The sequence below is a fragment of the Panthera leo genome, chromosome C1 (genome assembly GCF_018350215.1).
Source record: "Panthera leo isolate Ple1 chromosome C1, P.leo_Ple1_pat1.1, whole genome shotgun sequence".
NCBI classification, from domain to species: Eukaryota; Metazoa; Chordata; class Mammalia; order Carnivora; family Felidae; genus Panthera; species Panthera leo.
This window is the reverse complement of record NC_056686.1, coordinates 148,176,059-148,204,055: the sequence shown is the minus strand read 5'-3', so window position 1 is coordinate 148,204,055 and position 27,997 is coordinate 148,176,059. Positions and strand designations below refer to the sequence as shown.

Here is a 27,997-nt window from a genome sequence, read left to right as displayed (position 1 = left end):
TGCCTACATGATGAAAGATAGCTTTGAATATTTGCCTCACTGCTTAAGAACATTTTATCTGGTAAGACTGTGTATCCTTATATACTCCCAACTCCTTACCACCGCCCCCACACCAATTGCAGCCTGCATTCCTATTATTGTATAGCTGTGAAAAAGCCCTAAGAAGATTGGTGTTTATCTTAACCTGTAGTGTTTCTCCTTATATATTACCAGTTTGAAATAGTCTCCCTCCAACCACATACCAAAATCAGAGCAAGCCTTGACCACTCTTTGGAATCTGAGTCAGAGGTTAATTTTGAGGAGTGTCTATGTTCATTCTCTTCTAGCTGTGCTTTTGCAACAATGCTTTTGATCAAAGTTTTTGCAAGGGTAAGAATATCCCCGTGTAGTGAACCAGTCTTTTCCATGGCTCCCTTCAGTCTTCAGTCCTTGTTTCTAACACATTTGATCCTTTATTTTATTGGTTCTGGATTATAATTACAATGATTCAGGCTAAAAAAAACTTCTCAGTGAAGGGATTATCTTGAAAAAATCAGAACTGATGTATATTATAACATTATATACTATTTGCTCTCCTGTTGGTTCTTTTTTATACCTGTCCCAAACAAAAAGCTTATATATTTTTTTTAATTTTTTTTATCTTTTTAAAATTTTAATTCCAGTATAGTTAACATACAGTGTTATATTAGTTTCAGATGTAAAGTATAGTGATTCACGATTGCATATATCACCTAGTGCTCATCACAACAAGTGCACTCCTTAATCCTCATCACCTATTTCACCCATTCCCCCTACTTGCTTCCTCTCTGGTAACCATCAGTTCAAAACAAAAAGCTTTTAAAATCACTGTCTGAAGGCTAAATGTACACTGACATAGGCCTGAGTAGACAGCATGCTCCTAGAAAAAATCTGGTACAACCACTGGCAATGGGTGTGGGCAAGACAAAGAAAGAATCATCAAACCACTGAACAATAAGATCTACTGGGGATATTCAGCAATTTTGGTTGCTGGTTTATAAATGTAAAATATACACACTATCTTCTATAGATAAATTGCTCGGGCAAGAAAGCTGGTTTTTGCCACATTTTATTAAAAATAAATCTGCCGTGTGTGTAAAAAATAAAAAAATAAATAAAATAAATAAAATCACTGTCTGATTCAGTGGTTCTGGTATAGAAGAAATTTTGGAAGTAGGACATATTTGCTCATTGCAGAGCAGACAAAATAAAGTGCTGAGGTATTTATGGTTCTATGAAGTGTCTAGCAGATATTATAGAGATAATCTTGATGATTTAGATCAATTCACACAGTGCTGCTTTTGGTTCTGCATAGCCACCTTTTGTATTTCTTTTCACTTGCTCCTGTGACATGACCAAGAGAAGTTCTTCTCATTCTTTAGGCTAGGGACATGTTAGTGTTTACATCCTCTAGTCTGCTACTTTGCTGTCTATGTAATTTTGGTAAATCATTTAATCTGTCTATAAACTTCAATTTTCCTTTCTGTGATGATACTTTCTCTGTGATTTATGGTTATGTTACAAGTATATATCTTATAGTGTAAGATAGCTTAATGCATTGATACGTTAAGAAATATGAAAAAATACATAAATTATCTTTATAAATTATAAAATTTCATAAAGATAGGCCAGATTTGAGCTAGTATACTCTAAAGCAATCATAGGACACAGTGTTGGATTTCTGTCAGAAGATTCTTTCCTACCTGCATCATTTCTGTAATAAGCAAAGGACATCAAGCCCTTCCATAAATATAAATTCTAATTTAACTTCTTGTAATATATATTGTATTGTTTATAGAATTATTAATAGTTATATAAGGCAAAAATCAATGATGGTAAATAATGTGAGAAAGCAACATTGTTTCAGCAGTCTAAATATGATATCTGCACAAGTATAGTAATATTGTAGAAGTGAGTTTTTGTCTGAATGTATAACTTCTGATATACTAAATCTCAGATTTTGTAGAGACTTACTATAGAAATGGATGGAAAAAAAGGATTCCAATTCGTATGTTCATAATCTGTGTTATCCATATATAATGCTTTCTTCTTATTGGTGTAAACTGAGACTCATAATAATAATAAATAAGATAAAAATGACAATTGAAAGGAAAATTAAGATTAAAAAATATGAAAGATAAAACAAAGAGTCTACTGAAAAATTAAAACAATGAAGCAGGGGCACCTGGGTGGCTCAGTTGGTTGAGCATCCAACTCCTGATTTCAGCTCAGGTCATGATCTCACCATCATAAGATAGAGCCTCGAGTCTGGCTCTGTGCTGGGCATGTAGCCTGCTTAGAATTCTCTGTCTCCATCTCTGTCTCCCTCTCCCTTGCTTATGTGTGCACATGAGTGCTCTCTCTCTCTTGCAAAAAAACAAAACAAAACAAAACAAACAAAAAACAACCCCAAAACAACAACAACAAAAACAGCAGCAAGGAAGTAAATCAGAAGTAAGAGAAAATAGTTTTAAAAGGATAGAATAAAAATAAAGCATTGATAGAATCTTGTAAGTATCAGACACAGAAGTTGACATTTTATTCTTTCTGGTATTATTGAATTATGTTTGTCAATCACTGCACTGGCTGAGTCAACAGAAAACTCATTCTTTTTGACCCGTTAAATGTTAGTCAGTGAGGACTGAATTCAGTGATGCACAAAAACCTGTTTTCAGCATTAATAATATTAATAAACATTGCTAGAGGTAATTTCCACAATTTCTGAATCTTAATTGAAATTACTGACCATATACAGAATGTCCTGATATAATTGACCCCATTATATTTACCCAGTTTCATGAAAGACACAGATCTGTCATTGTTTACAATTTGGGTGTGATAAACTGACAGTGCTTTGAAATTACATGTATTTTTGTATTTTTACATAATTACTTGTTAATAATTGCTTGTATTCTTTAGTGTTATCAATTAGAATTCCATATGTAGCTTCTATGTCTTAGGCACAATTTTTAACTGTTTATTTACATAAATTTCAAGCTGCAGTCAAGCTGCAAGAATAAGAATAGTGTAGAACATCCAGTATAGCTTTTATCCCTTTTTCAAAATTCACCGTTTGCTTTTTTGTTCTGAACCATTTGAGAGTAAACTTTATTTTAACAAAATTTAAAAATGGGGAGAAAAAAGAACATATGATAGACCTAGGTTTTATATTTCTTATGAACACAGTTGCCTAGAAAAAGTCCTATACATATAATATGTCCTTTAAAAAGATTTGGTAATTGTTTTATAATTATTAGCATCATTATTTTAATTAGTAAATAATGTAGTACAGGGATAATTTTTTTTGAGAGAAAGTGCACACCTGTGGGTGTAAGTAGGGAAGGAGCAGAGGGAGAAAGAGAGAGAGAGAGAGAGAGAGAGAGAGAGAGAGAGAGAATCTTAAGAAGGCTGAATGCTCAGCACATGGAGCCTGTCGCAGAGCTCAGTCTCACAACCCTGGGATCATGACCAGGGCAGAAATCAAGAGTTGGACGCTTAACTAACTGAGCCACCTGTGTGCCCCAGGAATAAATTTTATTCTGTGTGTGACTTGCTTTTATGATGGTGTACTATTACTCTTGTTTACTTCTCACCTACCACCTTGCACCTTGCAGTTTGGAGTTTTAGTCCTCAACATTCTTAAATTGTTTTGATATTTTCTCTTGTGTCACGATAAAAATCAAAAGAAAAGTGATTTAATAAATTGCTGTACTTTAAAATAGAATTTATCCTACGGTACTGGGCTGGCTTAGCCAGTAGAGCATGTGACTTTTGATCTTGGTGTTGTAAGTTCAAAACCCACATTGAGTGTAGAGTTACTTAAAAATAAAATATTAAGAAACAAGCAAACAAAAAACTCATCCTGCTCTTAATGTTCCAGTCTTATCAAAATGCATATGAAATATAATAAACTCAAGGCGACTGAGTGGCTCAGTCGGTTGGGCTTCCGACTTCAGCTCAGGTCACCATCTCCTACTGCGTGAGTTCAAGCCCCACTTTGGGAGCTCTGCTGTCAGCACAGAGCCCGCTTCAGGTCCTCTGTCCCGCTCTATCTCGGCCCCTTCCCCCTCTCAAAAATAAAAAATAAGCATTTAAGCAAAAAAAAAAGAAAGATAGTAAACTCAAAATAGTTGATAACTTACCTTTGAGCGTGGCCTATATTATATGGATACATAGGATTTTTTTGAATTATGCTTGCTCCTTTGTTGTGGTATTATTCCTTAGTAGAATCAGCCACATTGTCTCTAAATATAAGAAATCTAAACTAGATAATTATTATCATATTTATAAAAAGTAGTTTGTCTTCTGTTCCTACCACTGTACTGAAATAGTTCCTTTGTGCATCATGAGTTATATTCTCCTTTTTTTTAAATCCAGTAACCTTGCTTAGTCCTCATCATCTCATTACCTGTAGTATTAGCAGTGAATCTTGGCCTCTTGAATCATAATTAGTCCATGAAGTGTGAAATTCCCATATATAAAAATATTTTTATTACATTTTAAAGAGCTGTCTGTTGGTCTTCTATCTTCAAGAGAATTTTAGATCCAAATGATTGGCTTACTGCCTGATATATTAGGGGAGAAGTATTAAAAGTAGAGCTCCTGAGGATAGTAAAGTCTCTAAATAATTTCCAGAATCTTAAGCTGAATGAGCTAGTTGGTCTGACCCACGATAGTTGCTTTGGCTGTGCAGTCTGTTGCAGAGCTTTTGAGACTGTGTCTGTGCTAGGGGCTAGATTCATTTCATTCATTTAACAAATAATTATTTATTGAACATCTCTTATGGATTAGGTATTGGGAAAACAGTGATGCATAAAACATTTCCTGCTCTCAAAAAGTAGGAAGGGTTACTCAAAATACTTAAAAAACCAAGTGATAACTATAAAGCTTAGACTCCAAAAGTCAGAGAGATGAGGTACAGGTTCTAGTTGCTATTTAAGTGTAAGGCTATTACAAAAAGTGGAATTTTGTTTTTTAATAACTTCTAACCATTTTCAATAAAGCGTAAAGTTACACAATAATTTTGGAGTCTAGAGTTTGAAGGACCTAAGCAGGTTTTTACCGATCTCCTTTAAACTGTGTTAGTTAATAAAGTCAAAGCATTTTCTATTCAGATATGTATATATTCAGAATCCTCTGCATTTTAATTACTATATCTTTGACAAGAGAAATGTCTTCTAGAATAGAGGTAACTGTAAAAGTTGCTAATGGAAACAAAATATTCTTTTGTGTAAATTTATATTATGGTTTCATAGATTTTTGGTTTTTTTTTAAGATTTTATTTTTTAAAGAGTCTCTACACCCAACGTGGGGCTTAAACCTACAACTCTGAGATTAAGAGTCACATGTTTTATCGACTCAGCCAGCCAGGCACCCCCAGAGATTTGTTTTTGATTATTTGATAACTGTCTCTTTATTTTGTAGGGCAGAGAAATTCAAGTAGAATGTTTCATAAATAGACATTATTAAATGTATTAAGGGAACATCTGTTTAAAATGGCACTGTTTCGAATCTTTTCATAAATTGCTTCCATGTGATCCAATTACTGTATTTTTACTGGCAATTGTATCACTCATTTCTAATAAACTGAACTTAGTACATTTTCCACAATCAAGATTCCACATCTTTTCACTTTCTCAAGCCTCCAACCTCTCCATGGTCCCTTGCAATGTTTTTTAAAACTTAAAAAACATTTTAAAACATTGCAGACATACAGACTATAAAATAATACAATGTTTGTACTGTACCTATCACCTTACTTTAATAAATGTTAATCTGTTGCCACATATGTTTCAACTTATTATACATAAATAAAACCAGGTACACTTGAAACCTTATATGTAACTACCCAATCCCATTCTTTCTCTTCCTTTTCTTCATAGAAGAGAGATTTGTGTCAATCACTCCTAAGAAACTCCTAAGAAAGTGTACGGATTTGTACCATATATGTATATGATATGCAGTATTGTTTGGCAGGTTTTAAAACCTTATTATATAGCATTATACTGTATGTATCATTTTCCAAACTGTTTTTATCACTAATCGTTGTTTTTCAGATTTATCCGTGTTTATTCATGTACTGTAAGGTATTCATCTTAATTGCTGAACAGTATTTCTTTGTATGAATATAATGCAGTTAATTTATCTGTTCTCCTAATAGTTGATATATAGGGTGTTTATAGTTTTTTACTATAAGTGTTGAAAGGAATATTCTTCTGCCTATCTTCTTAGGCATAGCTGTGGGAGTTATGAAGGGTATATATCTAGAATTGTATTTGTACCTTGAAATACTTATCTAATGACAAATTGCTCTCTGATAGTTGTACATTAACATTCCACAATCCCTAGGTCTGTGTTGTGATTTGGGAAAGCTCTGGCCTCATGGCTGGCAGCAGACCACATCCACCTGTCCCTCAGGGTGTCCCCTTCACTGCTCCCAAGTGATTGCTGAGGAATGATGTCTGTACATCTGGAGAGTGGGTTCTGGGAGCCGCTGTCCCTGCCATACATCCTTGGCTTTTCTGGATAACATCATCATGCAGGGGACAGTTGCTATGACAAAATGCATGCCAGATTTCCATATTTTTGATCCTTAATGAATTTGATATTATTAGACTTAAAATTTTTACCAATCTGACTGGTTATTAAGTGGTTCCTAATTGTTATTTTTATTTCTCCCATTGCCTGGTTAAATATCTTTTATATGTTTATGAGTCATCTAAGTTTCCTCTTTTGTGGTTTGTTCCTATTCTTGGCCCATTTTTCAAACTTAGGCTGTCTGTTATTCTACAGTTATATGACTTGGCGATATCTTCTCTCAGTGCCTTGTCTTTGGTTAAAACGTCGTTGTATAGAAATTTAAAAATTGTTAGTTTTTTCTTTTATGATTATGTTTTTTTAATTTAAAAATCTTTCCCCATTGTTCCAGTGAGTAACCCAAAATTTAGTGACTTAAAACAACACTTATTTTATTATATTTTACGGTTTCTGTGTGTTAGGAATTCAGACAGAGTATAGCAGGGTTTCTTTGTGTCTGCTCCATATGCCTCGGATGGAGTCTAGGGGTGGCTTCCCAGCCGTAAGCTGGAATAATCTGGAGATACCTTTGCTCATGTCTTATGGTTGATGCTGATTGTTGGCTGGGTTTTCAGCTTGGCTGCCAGCCAGAAATCCTATACTCTTAACTTTCTTTGTTGATTAGGAACTAAAGGACAATATTATATAGAAGTGGTAACAACAAACATTTAGTTTTTTTCTTGACCCTATTGAGAATGCTTCTTCATTTTAATTATTATTTGTTACTACTAATAGTAAGTTGTCATGTTAAAGAAATTTTCTACTTTTTAACTAAGTTGGTGAAGAGTTTTTACTCAAAACTTATATTTGGATTTTATTGAATACTTTTTTTGCATTCTTGAGGAGATACTGTAATTTTCTCCTTATAATTCATTATATTGTGATTAACATTAATAGCTTTTCAGAAATAGAGCTATCCTTGTATTCTCTGAATAAAAACTGCTTAATCATGATTTATTAATAGTATTTTCATATTTTGCTATATTTGATTTACCAGTGTGTTTAGGATTTTGCAACTGAAATTGGTTTGGTTTTACTTTCAAAATTAAACTAGTTTCATAAAGTGAGTCTTTTCCTCTTTATCTTTTCTCTTTTCCATAATAAATAAATAAATACTTAATCTAAAAGAAGACAAGTAAAGAAGGAAAAGGAAAAAAGTAGGATTGATAGAAAACAACTATCATGATGGTAGATTTAAATCCAGCCATATCAATAATTATATTTAATGTAAATGGTATAAATACTTCAATTAAGAGAGACAGATCAGATAAAAATGTAAGAACCAATTATATGCTATTGAAGAAAAACTCATTTTAAATATAAAGACATAGGTAGATTAAAAGTGAAAGGGTATAAAAGGTATACTTGACAAATAATCAAAAGAAAGCTGGATTGATTATATTAATTTCAGGCTGAGTAGATATCAAAGCAAGATATATTATCAAGGACCACAGAAATTAATAATAAGGGATTGCTTTCATCAAGAGTTACCAAAACATAAAAAAAATCCTAAAATCACAGGCACCTAAAAAGTAACAAAATAAAATGAACAACTTTGTATGAAATTTGAAATCTTATGTAAAACAGATAATTTTCTAAGAGAACTTAAAGTATCTATACTTCAAAATTGCTTCAGGATTTTTAAAAACCCGAGTAAATGAATAATCAAGAAAGAAACAGTATCAACAATTAAAATTGCCCTCCCCTAAAATACGAAAAAATAAACAAGCTAATCTTTAAGGAATGATTGTATTTTGTATACAATTTCTCAGTTTTGAAGCTATTACTTCATTGTGTTTTGTTTTCTCTTGTTGCTGAGGAATAGTCTGTCGGTATTCCTTATGAGATAATATATGTCTTTTTCTCTTTGACATCTTTTGTGATTTCCTGTTTATCCTACCTAATGTTCTGCAATTTCATCTTGATGTTTTGTCTAGATGTGGATATATATTTTTTTATCCTTCTTGGGACACAAACTATACTTTGAATGTGAGAAACGAATTCCTTCTTCAATTCTAAAAGATATTCAGTTGTTAACTCTTCAAATGTTGCCTCTTTATAACTCCATCCATTTTTTAGGACCTACCTATTAGTTACATGTTGGAGCTTCTCAGTATTGCCTACAGATCTCTTAACTGTTTATTTATTTATATTTATATATATTTTTTATTTGAGAGAGAGACCGTGAGTGGGGGAGAGGGGCAGAGGGAGAGAGAGAGTATCCCAAGCAAGCTCCATGCTCAGGATGGAGCCCAATATGGGGCTCAATCTCAAAACTCCAGGATTATGACCTGAACTGAAATCAAGAATTGATGGGGCCGATTGGGCCGCCCAGGTGCCCCTTAACTGTTTTTTTTTTTTTTAAACTAAGTTTGTTGATACATAATTCACCTGTAAAATGCACCCTTTTAAATAAATATACAATACAATTCAATGGTTTTTAATATATTTACAGAGTTCTGTACCATCACTACTATATAATTTTATGACTTTTTTTTTCACCTCATTAAGAAATCCCATATATAAACTAGAAGTCACTCTCTATTTCCCACTACCTGGAAACCAGCCCCTAGAGACCAGCAATTTAATGGTTTCCCACTGCCCTGGGCCCTAGAAACCAGTAATTTCCTATTCTGGAAATTTCATATAAAAATGGAAATTTACAGTATTTTGCCTTTGTGATTGACTTCTTTCACATAACAGTGTTTTATATTTAGGTTCATCCATGTTGTAGCATGTATCTGCACTTCCTTTTATTTTATTACTGAATGATCTTTCATTGTAGGGATTACCACATTTTGTTTGTTTATCAGTGATGAACATTTGAATAATTGTGAATATTAAACAGTTATGAAAAATGCTGCTATGATCATTCATGCACAAAACCTACACTGTAAACATGTAGATTTTTGTGTGACATATATTTTCAATACTCTTGGGTACATAGGAAAGGAATTACTGTATGATATGGTAATTCTGTTTAACTTATTGAGGAACTACCACATATTTTCCAAAGTGGCTGCAACATGCAATCGCACCAGCAATATTTAGAGGCTTCAGTTTCTCTGTATCTTCACCAACACTTGTTATTTTCTGTCTTTTTCATTTTAGCCAATCTAGGGGTATGAAGTAGTATCTCATTGTGGTCTTGATTTGCATTTCCCTGGTGGCTAATGTTGTTGAGCATCTTTTTGTGTGTTTATGGTTCATTTGTATATCTTCTTTAGATACATTTCTATTAAAATTCTTTGTCCATTTTAAAATTGCATTATTCGTTTTTAACAAATTGAGTTTTAAGAGGTATATTTATATATATAATACAATTTCTTTATTAGACAAATGCTTTGCAAGTATTTTCCTTCATTTCTGTTGTCTCTTCACTTTCTTGACAGTGTCTTTTGAGGCACAAAAATTTCACCTTTAGATAAAGTTCAATTTATCTATTTTTCTTTAATTGCTTGTGCTTTTAACTTTGATTGCCTTCACTTTTGACATCATATGTAAGAAATCATTGCCTAATCCAAGGTCAAGAAGATTTACACCTATATTTTCTTCCAAGAGTTTTATAATTTTAGCTTTTTTTTGGATTTTTGATCCATTTTGAGTTAATTCTGTGCATGGTATGAGGTAAAGGTCCAACTTCACTCTTCTACATTTGGATATCTGGTTGTCCTAGCACTTTTTTGTTTTAAAGGCACCTGTTGTATTTAGGCACTCTTATCAAGTATCCATCAACCACACAAGTAAAGGTTTGCTTCTCGATTCCCAATTTCATTTCATTGATATAGTATTCATTTCAGTATCTAGTATTGGGGCACCTTGGTGGCTCAGTCAGTTAAGCATCCAACTTTGTGCTGACAGCTCAGAGCCTGGAGCCTGGTTGGGATTCTGTGTCCCTCCCTCTCTGCTCCTCCCCTGCTCGCTTTCTGTCTCTCTTTCTCTCAAAAATAAATAAACATTAAAAAAATAAATAAATATCTAGTATTAAGCCATTATCACACTGCTTTGATTGCTGTAGCTTTGTAGTAAGTCTTAAAAAAAATAAGTGTTAACTTTCCAGCTTTGTTCCTCTTTTTCAAGATTGTTTTGGCCATTTTGGGTCCCTTCCAAATTTCTTACAACAAGTTCTCCTTTCATGACTTACCTCTGTGAGGGCTTGTTAAAGATTTTTTATCTGAAATTATTTTCTTGAAGATTACTCAAAATATACTTTGGCCAAATTCAGTATTCCTCTCTCCTGTTATGTATTCCTCTTTTTTCCAGTTTTCTAGGAAGATCTTTTCCCTCTTCCTTTCCAATTAACAATCCTTTTCTGACCTTTTTTTCCCCTTACAATATTTCTTTTTCTTTTTTAGCTCATGAGTACACTTCATGTCCTAAGCACTCTGTTAATCTCTGGGAAAGAAAATTCTAATTAAACACAATCTTTATTCTCAAGTTGCTTATGATAAATAAAATAAAATAAGAGGCACGTAAGTCCATGCTAAATTCTCAGTCTTTCATAAAGGAGAAATCAACTTTTTGGTTTTGATTTTGATTTTGATAATATATTTTGGTTTAAGTTTTGGCAAACTTGAAAGCAGTATTCAGTTTAAAAGAGAGTACTTATGTTAAAATAATTATAAGAGAAAAAAAGCAAGCATTGTCTATGTAGAGAAATTAAATGTAAATGAATAGCAATAAAGGAAAAACAAGCTCTAAAAATTAATGTAAGAATGACTATAATGTGAATAAATTAAATATGCTTTTCTTCTTTTTATTTTTTATTTTTTTATTTTTTATTTGAGAGAGCGAGAGAGAGAGAGAGAGAGAGTGAGCAAGCATGAGTGAGGAAGAGGGGCAGAGGGAGAGAGAATCCCAAGCAGACTGACATGGGGCTCAATATCGCAACCCTGGGATCATGACCTGAGCCGAAATCAAGATTTGGATGCTCAACCAACTGAGCCACTCAGGTGGCCTGGTTTACTTCTTTTTTAATTAACTTTTCACTCATTTATTCATTTTCCCAAAATAAATGTATTGAGTATTTTTTCCCAAAACAACAAATTCATCAATTTTCCAACACCCAGTGAGTCTCTGGCAATTTAATTCAATTCTGACACAGTGCAGATCCCACAGGTTAAGGGCTCACTCCCACAAGACTGCTGCCTGCTTCCAGTGCCAGCTGCAAATGGGGTCCCTAGGCTACCCACATTTCTGCCTGGCCAACTATAAATCATGGGTTCCCACGACCCCCTCCCTGAGGACTTAATAGAACTCAAGAAAGTGTTCTACTTACTGTCACAGTTTATAATAAAGGATACAGATGGACAGGCACAATAAGAAGTATATTATAGGGTGATGTCTAGAAAGGTCCTGAGCACAGGATCTTCTGTCTCCATAGAGTTAGTATATATGATGCTTTTGGCATATGGATCTGTTCACTAACTTGTAAGCTCCCTAACTCCTATCATTGAGGGGTTTTTTTGAAGGTTACATAGGTATCGTTGATTGGCCCATTGTTGACAAATTCAATCTCAAGTCCCTCACCTGTCTTCGGAGGTAGTGGAGCTGGAAGTTCTAACCCTCTAATTGAATGGTTGGTTTTTCTCTGGTGACTGACCCCCATCCTGAAGTTATCTACCTACCTTCCCCATGAGTCCACTCACCAACATATAGACGTAGTAAATTTAAATTCCAGAACTTTTTGGAGCTCTGTGTCAGGAACCAGAGATAGAGACTAAATATTTATTTTTTATTATACTACAAGTATCTGTTATATATTAGATTATTTTTTATTGCACTACAAGTATCCGTTATATATTAGATATAACCATTACTTTTATGAAACTTGGAGTCTAGTGAAAGGAAACAGATTAATAAAAAGAAGATCCTAACAATAGGAATAAGTTAATTAGTGATAAAGATATGCACAGCATCTGATGGGGTGTTAAGATCACCACATTTATCTACAGGGTGTAGGGAGTGCTGGAAGTTGGCACTGGGGTCAGAGGAGAGATGGCAGAAGTTAGGAGAAGTTGCTCTTTTCTAGATAAAAGGAGAGAAGACAGAGAAAGGGTAAAAAGTGTCTTGGGGCTAAAAATGACAGGAAAATGTCATTTAATGGGGATCACTTTTTCCTCAGGATGATATATTGGAGAGACTTTCAAATTGAGTATTACTCTGCTTTTTTATCTATTGCCCTCTTCTATACAGTGAAATCATATTTAAATACTGGAATGAGGGGTGACTAGGTGGCTTAATTGGTTGAGCAGCCAATTCTTGATTTCAGCTTGTGTCATGATCTCAGGATCTGTGGGATTGAGCCCTGTGTCAGGCTCTGCACTGACAGCGTGGAGCCTGCTTGGGATTCTCTCTCTCCCTTTCTCTCTGTCCCTCCCTCTCTCTCTCTCTTAAAATAAATAAACTTAAAAAACTCAAGTGTCCTTTAAAAAATTTTTTAAGAAGTAAAATACTGGAATCAAATTGTCCATATTCTAAAGTGAAATTGATTTCTAAGTAAGAACATTCTAAGTTTTTTTTTCTTGTTTCAATGTTTATTTATTTTTGACAGAGCACAAGCTGTGAAGGTACAGAGAGAGGGGGGAACAGAGGATCCAAAGCAGGCTCTGTGCTGACAGCAGTGAGCCCGATGTGGGACTAGAACTCATGAACCGTGAGATCATGACCTGAGCCAAAGTTGGATGCTCAACTGAGTCACACAGGTGACCCAGAACATTTTAAGTTTTAAAGTTTCAACTAAAGATCAGAATCTTTATTCTCTACATTCTGGTATTGTATATCAGAGGAAGTTAAAGCACAGATAAAATATACAACTTAGTTTAGTAGACGTACATTGAAAACCTATGTATCAGACACTCCACAAGGCTTACTGTTGTATCATGGACCTTCTTTTTTTAAGATTTTAGTTTATTTTATTTTTTAAAGTAATCACTACACCCAACACAGGGCTTGAACTTATTTACAACCTGGAGATCAAGAGCTGCATGCTCTACTGACTGAGCCAGCCAGGCACCCCTGTCATGGAACATTTTTGTATCTTAATGAACTGACCTGCTTTCTTTGGATTAAGTTAAAGCACAAAAAAAGATAATCTCCCAGGTGAATTAATTGCTGAAAATGGTGAAATTTTAATTCATATACATTTTTGAAATACAGTGACTATAAAGCAATTAGAAAAGTGAAGTCATTTTTAACATATAGAGTCAAAAATATTTTTATCATGAGAAATGTAAGCATCTTTTTTATGTATTTTTGTTTTAAAAAATTCTAAATCTACCAACTTAAAAAAATGCAAACATTTGCATCTTTTCATACTATTTCTGCTTAATATTAGAAAACTTGTTGATCAAGTGGGTACAGCATTAAACCTGTTTTCATGTAATGAAACTTTTTTACCTATTTTGTTTAAGTATATGATAAGAAAGGAAGAACACAGTCTGCACATTTTGTAGTATGTTGGTTATTCTTTGGGTTGCTGTAAAAACAATCATTGTTTAATCTTGAATAGCTCACTTCTCAATATTTTTTAGAAACTGAAGGCAGGTGTTCCCTTTGAAATATTCCAATTTTTATGTTTGTTTAATTCATTAACAGTTTGAGAATTAGAATCATTTTTTAAATTTAAAGCTTTATGCATTGTTTTGAGAACAAGGCTGGGTGACATTAATTCTGTGTATCATTGATAATATCACACATATAGATTGAAATTATAAGTCAGGACATAATTGGTTATGGAATAGATCACATACCTTAATTGTTGCTTGATAAATGCTGCCTGTGCATCACTGGATAGAACAGAGATCATGCCAAGTAATGTTAGGGGGTAGGTCACAAAAATCCTATAAGGAAAAAAATAGTAAATGGAATAATAAAATTCATTTACTATGGCAATAGTGAATTAAAATTATATCTAATATAACTTAGATATTGAAGTGGTGAAACTTATTAGGAGCGCTCATGTTCTTGCCCTCTTCCCCCAGCAAAGGCAGTATTATATTTGTTTCAAATTCCATCCATAAGAATTGCATTCTTAAGAAACTCAGAAGTGTTCTTTTCACCATCCTTCTTACCATAAATTTAAGCTTGTGACTGCATTTGGTTAACTAGCTTGATGGTCAGTATCTTCCATTCCTAGAACTTTAAAGAAAAGTGTTGCCTATTCAGACCAGAGTAATCCAGACACTGGAATAAAATCTTTGGTCACTATTGAAAGAGTCAAACTTAGCATTGCCTTTAAAGCTACAAATAAGAGCTATTAACTTTTTTTTTTTAAAGCTTTTAAGTCTGCATGGAGAACTCAGTGAGCATGCAAATATTATATGCTTTACTTTTTCAAGCTATAATCTATTTATTTGTTAGTTTCTTTTGAAATGTTTCAAGCTGTCTTAATATCCATCTTTTTTTTTCTAATTATTTGACAATTGCCAGTTTTTGTTGAAATGTTAAAACAATATGCCTCTTTATGGATACCAACTGTTCATTAACTAGGCAATACATTTGGTATTGAGGAAGAAGAAAATAAACAAGCAGTGCAAGGATTTGTGTTGATATTAGTAACTATTATACAGTAGTTCCATGTAATATGGAGATGTGTTTTCTGCCTCAAAGTAGTTTTTTAAATGTTTATTTATTTATTTTTGAGAAACAGAGAGCAAGTGAACAGGGGAGGGGCAGAGAGAGAGAGGGAGAGAGAATCCCAAGCAGGCTCCGTGCTGTCAGCACAGAGCCCGATGTGGGGCTCGAACCCTCGAGCTGTGAGATCATGACCTAGCTGAAATCAAGAGTCGGACACTTAACCAACTGAGCCATCCAGGCGCCCCTGTCCTAAAGTAGTTTTGATCTTCTATCTTCATTTGCACATATTATAATTTATTTTATTTTTTCACTCCTAATCTGACAACTGGTAATAGATGAAAATCCTTAAAAATTCATTGTGAACAAAACTTTACAACAAAATGATAAGTAAGCCAATTAAGGAATAGGCAAAGGATTCGAACATTTCTCCAAGAAGATGTACAAATGGCAATAAGCACGTGACAAAGTGCTCAACATCATTAGCCACCAGGAAATGCAAATTAAAGCTCTAATGAGATAATACTTCATATCTACTAAGATGACTATAAAAAATAATGGAAAATAACAAGGGTTGGCAAAGATGTGAAAAATTGAAAATCTCATGTACTGCTTGTGGGAATGTAAAATGCTACAGCTGTTTTGGTAAACATTTGGCAGTTAATAAGTTAAATATAGTCACCATATCACCCAAAATCTCTGTTTCTAGGTATTTATCTAAGAAAACTGACACTTTTTGTACACACAAAAATTTGTATATGAATGTTCATAGCATTATTTATAAGAGCCTAAAGGTAGATACAACCTAAATTCCTATTAACCAATGAATGGATAAAAAAAAATGCATGTACAATTGACTATTATTAATACATATAAGAGAATGAAGTACCAATACATGCTATAGTATGGATGAGCCTTGGAAACAGTATGATAAGTGAAAGAAGCCACACAGTAGAGGTCAGATATTATATGATTCCATTTATGTGAAAATGTCCAGAATAGGCAAATTCATAGAGACAGAAAGTAGATTAGCGGTTGCCAAGGCCTGAGAAGGAGAGTGGGGAGGAGAATGGGCAATGACTGCTTAATTGGTATGGTGTTTCTCTGTGGGATGATGAAAATGTTCTGGAATTCAATAGTAGTTGTACAACATTGTGAATCTATTAACACCACTGAGTTATATACTTTAAAATGGTGAATTTTATGTTATGTGAATTTTATCTCAAGTTTAAAAATTAATTGTGATTTCTAACAATATATTTTGGGGAGGAATACCTGTAATAGGTAGAATACTGCTCTGGATATTCCATATCTTATCCTTGAATTAAAGTTGTGTGTGACATACTTGAACCCTGTTTAGCTGCTGAAAGACTCTTAAGTACTATGCCATTGGCCAGTCTGGGAGGAATGTTAAAGAAATCCTTGTTCAAAAATGATTAGTTATTGCTGGAATATTTTTGACAACTCAATAGAATGACTTTTCTTAGGTCTCAGTAACAAAAAGAGCTTTCTTCAAGAAAATGATTTAATTTTATGAGTACTGTGAATAATATAAATCAGTAAAAGCTGCCTATGACAGTCATTTCTTCTTTGCATTTGGCTATCAGGAAACTGAAACCCCTATCTCTTTGGTTGCCCCTTCCCCCTACCATAACTAAGAGTACAGGGCTTTGTGGCATGCATTTTTGAAACTAACTTTATTTTTGGCCTAATGTTATTTTTCTCTCAATTTCTTATTTTTATTTTGTTTATTATGTACGTAAGTGTATTATCTCATATCTTATGTTTTAACGGGACAGAATATAAAAATAAGAAGGAATAGGGGCTCCTGGGTGGCGCAGTCGGTTAAGCGTCCGACTTCAGCCAGGTCACGATCTCGCGGTCCGTGAGTTCGAGCCCCGCGTCAGGCTCTGGGCTGATGGCTCGGAGCCTGGAGCCTGTTTCCGATTCTGTGTCTCCCTCTCTCTCTGCCCCTCCCCCGTTCATGCTCTGTCTCTCTCTGTCCCAAAAATAAATTAAAAAAAAAAAAAAAAAAAAAAAAAAAAAAGAAGGAATAAAAAATCTTACAATTGGAGGGAAAAAAGCTTAAAATGCAAATGTGTTTGAATAACATATTAATTTACACTAATATGTCCTCAATGGTCTTTATAACTGTCGAATTCTTTTTATTTTAAGTTTTTATTTAAATTCCAGTTAACATGCAGTGTAACATTAGTTTCAGGTGTGCTAGATAGTGATTCAGCACTTCTGTACAACAGCCGGTGCTCATCACAGCCAGTGCACACTTTCATCCCCATCACCTGTTACAACTATCTAATTCTTAACTTTTTTAAGGAGGCAAGGGAACATTACAGAAAATAATGAGAAATGATGAAGATTTGTGTCAATGATTGATATGAGTATTGCTTTCTGTTTTGAGTAGAGTGGTGAGTTACAGAAGAGGGTGCTGGAAGTCCAAAAGTGGAAATGGGTCAATACAGAGAAGGAAAAAGGGAAAGTACAATGGAGATGTTTTTAAAAATTGCTGGCTTTACTCTTTATCTAATGTTGATCCTATTTAAGCCCCACTGTGCATAATCAAATAAAAGCTGTGTATGGCATTATTTTTAAATTGTGCAGCTGCATGTGTATAGCTTAGAAGGACATTGCTGTCACATCATAAAATGATCAACATTGCTTTGCATAATCTTTTTAGCATGACAGCCTCTATTATAAAATAATACTGTTTCTAAGGGATTTTTAATTTAATTATGTATATACTATATTCCCCTCTGATTTTCAATATAGTTTCCATATAATCCTTAGATTAGTTACATGTTGTATATTTATTATCTTTGCATTTCTAGCGGCAAAGGACAGATTTATGCATTTATTTGATGCTTAGTAATCATTGATTTTGCTTCTGTAATTTTCCCTATCATCATTCATTTTTTTTCTCATCTCATCAGCATATATACATGCTGTACTGTTCCCTCATTTTAATACAAAAGCATTTCAAGATCCCACATCCCTCTTTAGCTATAGTACTATTTCTGTAGAGTCCTTTATAGCAAAACTCCTTCAAAGAGTTGTCCGTATATGCCACTTGCATGGCCTCGTCACACTTTCTTTGCTTTACTTGTTTTATTTATGCTTTTGTCTTCATCACTCGACTGACAGCAGTCTTGTCATGGGCACCAATGAATTTCCCTCACTAAATCCCATGGTCATTTGTCAGCCCTCAGATTAAGTGTTGTCCAGCACCATTTGTCACAGTTCACTGTGTCGTCTCTCCTGAAACTTTTCACTTGTGTACTTAACGTTGCCAAAACCAAATTCTTGGTTTCTTAATACTGTCACCAACAACACCACCAAACCTATTCCTACCCTAGTGTCCTCCTCCTCAGTGTTTGGCAGCATTGTTCACCCAATTGATCTAACCAAAACCTTGGAGTCATCCTTGACTGTTATGATGCTTTTTTTCTCAGTCCATCAGCGACAAATATCCAACCACTTCTACCATTGACATGGCTACCATGATTGTCATCTCATTTCCACAAACAGTTGTTCTCTAAATTGATCTCTGTGTTTTGATTAATCTCTCCCTCTCCTATCTCCAAGATTATTCTGTATAGAGTAATTAGGGTGTCTTTGCTTGTTTTAATCAGATCACTCCCTTAGTGAAAGCATCCCATGTGGCTTTCAGCACACCTGGAATAATATTCAAACTATTGCTGTTGCTTTTCAGGCCCTCTGTGATCTGCGCCTAACTCTCTTACCACTGACTTATAACTTACTGTGCACCAGCACTGTGCCTTCTTGTCATTTTTTTTTTAATTTTTTTTTTTTTACATTTATTCATTTTTGAAAGACAGAGAGAGACAGAGTGCGAATGGGGAAGGGGCAGAGAGAGATGGAGACACAGAATTTGAAGCAGGCTCCAGGCTCCAAGCAGTCAGCAAGGAGCCCGACGCGGGGCTCGAACTCACAGACCGCAAGATCATGACCTGAGCCGAAGTCGGCCTCCCAACCGACTGAGCCACCCAGGCGCCCCTCATTTTTTTAAAACACCTAAGCCTTTCCGCTTTAGGACCCTTGCACTTGCTATTGTCTCTACCTGAAGTGTTTCTTCTTACTGCATTCTGGTGTCTGGGCAGTAATCTTCTCTGAGAGGCCTTCCTTGCCACCACTCCATCTCTTTACCCTCCATTGTAGTACTTGTCACTATGAGAAAGGATAAAATTTGTCTTTTTTGTTGTTTTGTAGGCCTTTGCTATTTCTGCATAAGTTCTGTGAAGACAGAGATTTTGTATTTTTCACTGCCATATTTCCAGCACAGAGAAAACACTCAATAGTTAATGAACAAGTGAATTGCTTGATTTGATTAATGTTTTAATGTGTGTATTAGTGAAAGAAAAATTTTAAGATTGGTTTATGATTTATATAAGATTTCCACTTGTTAATTTTTTATTATTGTGGCAAAATATACATAACATTAAATTTAATGTTTTAACTACTTTTAAATATACAGTTCAGTGGCCTTAAGTACATTTACATTGTTGTGCAGTCATCACCACCATACATCATTCATCTTCCAAAATTAAAACTGTGTACCCATTAAACAATAACTTCCCATTTGCCCCTCCCCTAGCCCCTGGCAAATCACCATTCTACTTTCTGTTTTATGAATTCGACTATTCAGTGTACCTCTCATATACTGTCTTGTTGTGATTGGCTGTCTTAGTCCTGTTTGGATTACTATAACAAAGTACTATAGACTGGGTGGCTTATAAACAATAGAAATTTGTTTCTCACAATTTTGGAGGCTGGGAAGTCCCAAGATCAAGGTGTGGACAGCTTCAGTATGTGGTTAGGGCCTGCTTCCTGGTTCATAGATGGCTGTCTTTTTCTATAATTTCACATGGTGGAAGGAACAAGGAAGTTCTATGGGTTCTCTTCTATAAGGGCACTAATTCCATTCAGGAGGGTTCTGCTCTCGTGACCCAATCACCACCCCCCCCCCCTCCCAAAATCCCCACCTTCAAATGCCATCACATTGGGGGTTAGATTTCAACAAATGAATTAGGGGACAGGGGATGGACACAACCCTTAAAATAAGTCAATAAGCATTGCCTTATTTCATTTAGCATAGTGTCTTTAAGATTCATTCAGACTGTGGCTGTTAAATGTTTGTAAGTTGCATTTTTTCATTAAGTACATGCAGTTAGATATATCAGTGCCTTATCCATGTCTTTCATCTGTGTATGTCTAAAAATTTTATAAGCATAATTAACTAAACTTCACAACCTTGGTGTAAAGTAGATAATTGTGCTATGGCAAACTAAAGTTGTGAGATTGCCCAAGGTATATAATAAATATATGCCAGAATTCTAAATGAAGATGAAGGTTATGTAATGTATTGTTGAAAGCAGTAGACCAGATTTCTTGTTAATGATGAAATCATTCAAGGTTTCTAAGAAAAAATAGCAGTAATAATTATTTAAACTCCCTTAACATTCATGGAAAAGTTTTAACAGAGGAAAATATATGCTATCTGAAACCTAGTTTTTGTTATTAGTGATAGCATGTTTAGTTATTGGATCTAATTTTTTTTAAGTTTATTTATTTTGAGAGAGAGAGTGTGGGGCGGTGGGGCGGGGGGTGTGCGGGCAGAGAGTGAGGGACAGAGAGAGAATCTCAAGCAGGCTTCGCATAGTCAGTGCAGAACCTGATGTGGGGCTCAAACTCACGAACCATGAAACCAGAACCTGAGCCGAAATCAAGTCAGATGCTTAACTGACTCAGCCACCTGGGCACCCCAAACTTATTTTTTTTAACTTGTTACATTGCTAACTGCCTCATCAGTCTTCATAGCCTGCATTGGATATTTGAAGGTTTGGATGGGAATAGTTTCATTTCAGTCTTTTAGCTATGGAACATGAAACCCTTAAAAAAAAAAAAGCTGTGAACTTAGGTGCTTGTCTTAATTATTGGCTTGTTCAAGTGAGATGTTTCTGTTTTGCTTTTTTTAAAGGCTATCTTGTAAGTGGCAAATTTTCGATTGGCATTTGTTGAGAGGACTAAGATGCACTCTGATTTTGATGAAAAGTAAAATCTCCCCAGGGCGCCTGGGTGGCTCAGTCGGTTGGGCGTCCGACTTCGGCTGAAGTCATGATCTCACAGTCTCTGAGTTTGAGCCCCGCGTTGGGCTCTGTACTGACAGCTCAGAGCCTGGAGCCTGCTTCAGATTCTGTGTCTCCCTCTCTCTCTGCCCCTCCCCTGCTCATGCTCTGTCACTCTCTGTCTCAAAAAATAAATAAAAAACATTAAAAAAAAGTAAAATTTCCCCATAATTATATTCAGATAACATGTTTTAATTTGGTTAATAGTAATTCCTAAAAGCTTTGTCTCTTTGTGTTGCTACAATTTGAGTTGAATTTCCTAAAGAATTTAGAGATATAAAAGTACAGCCAAAACAGCATATAATTTTTCTCAAATGAAGCTCTTCTTTATGTTACTTCCCCCAAGTGATTAGTTCATTTTTGGATATTGTGTATATATTAACCTCAAGAATGTTTCAATACCGACTAGCAGTCTACCACTTTCTTCCTCTGCTGGGTGACCATTTATGGCTCTAAAGCAGAAACCTATGAACCAGTGAGTAAAGATTTTGAGAAGTGCTAATTAGTGTTGAAAGAGTGGGGTGGTAAAGTTGGGGAAACCATGCAGCTTACATATACTTACATTTTTAAAATATTTCACCAAGTCTAACAGCCGGTTGTGCTTCATTTGCCTGGTTTTTATTATCAACAGAATTACGAGCTGTAGGGAAACTTCATGTAATCGGGCTTATGTTCGTTGTTTAAAAATTTTGTGAGTTGACTGGATTAAAACTTTTCTAGAGAAGTTTCAATCATACATAACAATAAGGACAAACATTTCAAATAAAGTAATTCGTTTTGAGGGGGTGATAGTTTTGTGTGTGTGTGTGTGTGTGTGTGTGTGTGTGTGTGTGTGTTTTGCAGTAAGGAAGGTGAAATTATTGATACATTTTAGTAAGTTATGGAAATGTAAATTTGTTTTATAAGAAATGTGAAATCATTGACCATACAAGAAGTGCTTTTTAAATGACCTTTGTTTTATTTGGTTTTATCTCAAGTAGTAGTACTGACAATGAGTTGTTTAATTGAAGAGAGTAGTGACTTGGAGAGGGTGCCGAAAAGTTAGAATCCTGGTAATTCATTTTTAAGGCTTTAAAAGATTATATATGCTTTTTTGTTTTTGCTTTTGGTTTTGTTTAGCATTTAAGGAAGCTCTCTTAAGGGAAATCTCACTTCGGCTCTACGTTGTATATGACAAAGTGAGAGGTTTTAAACTGAAAAACTGTAATTTGCTTTATTCCTAGCCTTCATCACTTTCTAACTTTCTGAGTTTCTCTGGTGTAGATAGGGGCCTTCTGATTCTAACAGCAGGGATTGAAATAATCAACAGCAGGTATTGAATTAGAGGTCTACTTAACCTACCAGAAAGCCTGATGAGATCTCCAAAGCCAAACAGTGCCAGCATATAGAACCTAGGCATTAATAATCTTGCTTTTATTGATCAAAAAATTATAAACATTCGGGGCATCTGGGTGGCTCAGTCGGTTAAGCATCCGACTTTGGATCAGGTCATGATAATGCGGTTCATGAGTTCGAGCCCTGCATCAGGCTCTGTGTTGACAGCTCAGAACCTGGAGACTGCTTGGATTTCTGTGTCTCCCTCTCTCTCTGCTCCTCCCCCACTCATGCTCTGTCTCTCTTCCAAACTAAATAAACATTAAAAAAATTACAACAGTCAAAATAAAAACTGATGACTTTGAATTGGTGAACCTGTAGGACTCTTTCAGTTCTGTAAGTTGTGTGAACACTTTATTTCAGGGAGCCTGTCAGTTGTCAGTTTTAAGGATAGGAAGTTCCATCATTTTTACTAATTCCAGTGTATTTTAGCATGGATTAATGTGCAGTTGCAGAATAATTACAGCTACTGCCTTCATATTCTCTGTGAACAGCAAGGAAAGAAGCACATCAGGTATTTTACTGCATGCCCAGCTTAGACGCAGTTGAAACCGAGGACAGGAGCCATTCAGTGAATGCGATGCACCAAAAATACTGCTTGGGATTGGAATCCATATTTATTTACGCTGCCTGTTTTCCTTTCTTTTTCTACCTTGGATGTAGAAATCAGGAAAACAACTTTTAGCCCGGATACCAGTGTTTGTACAGATCAGGAAATTATTTCTATCACTTTATTTGCATGTAAAGTAAAAGTAAATATCTAAATTCATCAGTGCCTATCCAACTTGAGAAAGCTGCTTAACGAAGTTTATATTAATGTTATATAATGTCTATTTTTTTTAACTTTATTTTTTAATTAATTATTTTGAGAAAGACAGAGACAGGGTGGGCAGAGAGAGGGGGAGAGAGAGAATTCCAAGTAGGGTCCAAACTGTCAGCACAGAGCCTGATGAGGGGCTTGAACTCATGAACTGTGAGATCATGACCTGAGCCTAAACAAAGAGTCAAATGCTTAGTTGACTGAGCCACCCAGGTACCCCTAATGTCTTCTATTTCTATACTCACTTTAGACTAGATAGCAGGCTTTTTTCATATACATTATATTACATGCTCAGTAAAAACTTTTTTTTTTAAAGTATGTTTATTTATTTTTGAGAGAGAGAGAGAGTAAGTATTTGAGTTGGGGAAGGGCAAGAGAGAGGAAGAGAGAGTATCCCAAGCAGGCTCTACATTGTCAGCTCAGAGCCTGATGCAGGGCTCGAACTCACAAACTGAGATTGTGACCTGAGCCAAGATCAAGAGTTGGACACTTAACTAACTGAGCCACTCAGGTGCCCCTACATGCTTAGTTAAAATTTTTGTCTTGCTATTAAGGCTTGCTCATTGTTTTTCTTAAAATAATAAACAAAAACAGTTGATAGCAAAAGAGGTTTGTAAGGATCAAGACTATCAAAGTTGTTAATAAAATAAATTTCTTTTTTTCCCTATCTTCTGTTGAGGTTTTAGTTATAATAGTACATGTTCTACCCAGCTGAACAAAGTAAAGTAAATTGAAACTTTTAAATAGCAGGCAATATCAGTGCAATCTGAAAATGTTTAGAATACAGTTCTCCAAAACCCAAGACTGTTTCCTTGTATAAGCCCTATGATACATTAAGGATGGTAAAATAAATCTTTCTTTTTTCCCCCCACCAAACATAAACTTGAAAGTTACTCAAAGATAAAATAGTTCCCCTCCAAATTTGGAGCAATTTTTCTGAAATGAACATACCCTATACAACACAGTTGAGGGTTTTTTTTTTTCCATTTCTTTTTATTTTTTTTAATTTTTTTTATGTGTATTTATTTTTGAGAGAGAGGGAGAGACAGAGCGTGAGCAGGGGAGGGGCAGAGAGAGAGGGAGACACAGAATCTGAAGCAGACTCCAGGCTCTGAGCTGTCAGCACAGAGCCCGAACTCACGAACCATGAGATCATGACCTGAGCCGAAGTCAGAAGCTCATCTGACTGAGCCACCCAGGCTCCCCTTTTTCCATTTCTAAAAACTAGAGAAGAACATTTTCGAATATTTAGAAGAATCACTTACAGTTCAGTCTTGATATGGTGCTCTAATATGGTAGCCGCTATCTACCAGTGGTTATTTAAATCTAAATTAAAAGTAATTAAAATTAATTAAAATTTAAAAGTCAGTTGCTTAGTCATAGTAACAATATTACAAGTGCTCAATAGTCACATTTGGCTGTGGGCTAGGTATTGGACAGCACAGATACTGAACATTCCCATCATTGCAGAAAGTTCTATTGCACAGCACTGGATAAAGTATTCCATTGGTGGTGATGACATTTTTACCAGTTTCCTCAGTAGTTTCCTCGTATTTACAAGTATTTTGTCATTACCTTCTAAAAAAAGGTATTATTATCAAAGCCTGTGGATTTTTTTTTTTTTTACTTATCAAATAATTTCCCTAATTAAAAAAATAATGGTCAGGATTTGAAATAGCTAGATGATGGTAGAAACATGTTTAGATTTTTAAAAAAGTTTTTGGTAAACCTTAAAAGTACATGCCAAAAGATGTGTAGTTGTGAATCTTTAGAAAGAGAATGATAGAAGCAGGCTTTCCATGTGTGCAGTCTAAGACTGCCAAAACTGAAACGGCCTACAAGTAGCCGTTTCTTCTCTAGTTTTTTCTTTTTCTTTCCTTTTCTTTTCTTTTTTTTTTCTTTTTTTCTTTTCTTTTTTTTTTTTGAGAGAGAGCGCATGTGTGCACACAGGGGAGGGTCAGAGGGAGAAGGGAAGATGTGGGGCTCAGTCTCACAACCCTGAGATCATCACCTGAGCTGAAATCGAGAGTCAGATGCTGAACCAACTGAGCCACTCAGGCTCCCCATGTGAAATTATTTTTCTTACGTAAATTTTAGAAATAATTTTTTAGGGGCACCTGGGGGGCTCAGTCGGTTAAGCGTCCGACTTCAGCTCAGGTCATGATCTCGCAGTCTGTGAGTTCGAGCCCCGCCGTTGGGTCCTGTGCTGGCAATTCGGAGCCTGGAGCCTGCTTTGGATTCTGTGTCTCCCTCTCTCTCTGCCCCTCCCCAACTCATGCTCTGTCTCTCTCACTCTCAAAAATGAATAAATGTTAAAAAAAAAAAAAAAGAAATATTTTTTATTGTATGAACCACACCTTGAAAACAGCATAGAACACAGCAAAAACATTAAATATTTAATGACTATTGTTTAAGTGAATTTTAGAGTTAAGCAGCATATATTTCTATCTTCAGTTTGAGTGAAGGGAGAAAAAGTAGGTATTGTATCCATTTATTCCTTTGAATCTTTTCAATACGCTGGGTAGGGATAGGAATCCTTACTTTGTGTATGTTGAGACTTTTGTGGTGCTGTCAGGTGAAGGTTAAGACTTGAGTGTGTTAAAATCAATTATATAAAGAAAGACTGTGTTTTGGGGCAGAAGAAGAGGAAAAATAAAGACAGTTATATGCTAATTACTTGAAAAATGTTTATATAATTGTATATCTTGACTTATCCCACAGTTTAACACTGGCAGGTGTTTTCTGGGGGTAAATTTGGTTGAGATTTTCTGTGCATATTTACTGGAATGGTGACTTGTGGAGAAAAAGCACATAACCAATATATTAGTTGACTTATGTTTTCATAAAATTTAATATTACTTTTTATATATGAATATGCATTGAATATATTTCCTAGTTTCAAGATGAGTTTAAAGAACTACCTTTCCTTGTAAAAGCCACTTAGGGTTTGTATGAGAAGCTTTAAGGTTTGTCTGATTTTATCTGGTGTTATTTTAATTTCATGTATTTTTTTTTTGCATTTGCAAGTACCCAGTAAAACGTATATATTTTTTAAGACACTTTTTTTTAATGTTTATTTATTTTTGAGAGAGAGAGAAATAGAGATAGAGTACAAGTTGGGGAGGGACAGAAAGAGAGGGGAGACACAGAATTCAAAGTAGGCTCTAGCTCTGAGCTGTTAGCTCAGAGCCTGATGTGGAGCTTGAACCCACAAACCATGAGATTATGACCTGAGCTGAGGTTGGATGGTCAACAGACTGAGCCACCCAGGCGCCCCTACTAGTTCTTTATAGATAGTCTTAATTACCTTGTCTTTTTTCCCCCAAGAAATAAAAAATAAAATGGAACATTTATCTTTTATTCAATCACAAATATTGTTTGAATGTAACTTTAAAAAAACTTTAATACCTTTTTGAATTACAGAGTTTTATAGAAAGTATAATTGCTTCTTTCATAAGACTTTTTGTGTTGACACATTATCATCACAAGACTGTCTTGGTTTTGGTTTTGTTTGTTTGTTTAAAGTGGGGCTTGGACTCAGGACCCTGAGATTAAGAGTCAGTTGCTCTACTGACTGAGCCAGCCAGGCTCCCCATAAGACTGCTTTTTATATTGATTTAAGTTGAGAGCATAATGCTAGGAAGTAGCTCCTTGAAGGCAGGTCTTTGGATACAGAGGGTAATGTGTTTGTTGGCAGAATGGAATGGATGAAAGGTGTGAGATAAAAAAGGAACCAAGGGAAACTCAGTTCTGTGTACTTGGACAAATCATGTATACTGTCTACCATCTATTTTCCATGAGTGTATAATAAAAAATATCTCTTTCCCACTACTTTGAAGGAATTGTTATGAGGATCTGATGAAATATTATATGAAGGCCCGTTATGAATATTAGAACACCATAACATTGTGTTATTTTTAACATGAAACATTTAAAAGCTTGCCTGGGGCACCTGGGTATCTCTGTCAATTAAGCGTCCAACTTTGGCTCAGGTCATGATGTCACATTTTGTGGGTTCAAGCCCCGTGTCAGGCTCTGTGCTGACAGCTCAGAGCCTGGAGCCTGGTTTGGATGCTGTGTCTCCTTCTCTCTCTGCCCCTCCCCTGCTCTTTCTCTCTCTCTGTCTCTCTCAAAAATAAATAAACATTAAAAAAAAAACAAAGCTTACCTGAAACCATGCCTTACTAGCTGAGAAATTTCTAAAAGCTTTGATTTTACAGAGATAAGAACTCTAAGCTATCTACAGTTCAGGAAATAGTTTCACTTGTAACTTCCTTGGGATTTATAGTGTATAGTTCTTTCCCAATGATATTTTCAGTCTTTACTAGTTTTGTCACTCTTCATAAGGATGAGCATAAAGCTCTTTCTCCTATTAATTGATAATAAATTGATCACATTCTAGCCATAAAATGAACTGCTAATCTGATCATAGAGAAAAAGTTATCTATAAACAGTACCACTCTTTTGTTTGTAG

At 35.0% G+C, this 27,997-nt stretch overlaps 1 protein-coding gene across 2 annotated transcripts in view; it reads left to right on the top strand.

Moving 5' to 3' along the window:
* Positions 1 to 27,997, top strand: part of BAZ2B (bromodomain adjacent to zinc finger domain 2B) — a 434,498-nt gene that overhangs the window by 172,496 nt on the left and 234,005 nt on the right. The window lies entirely within an intron of this gene.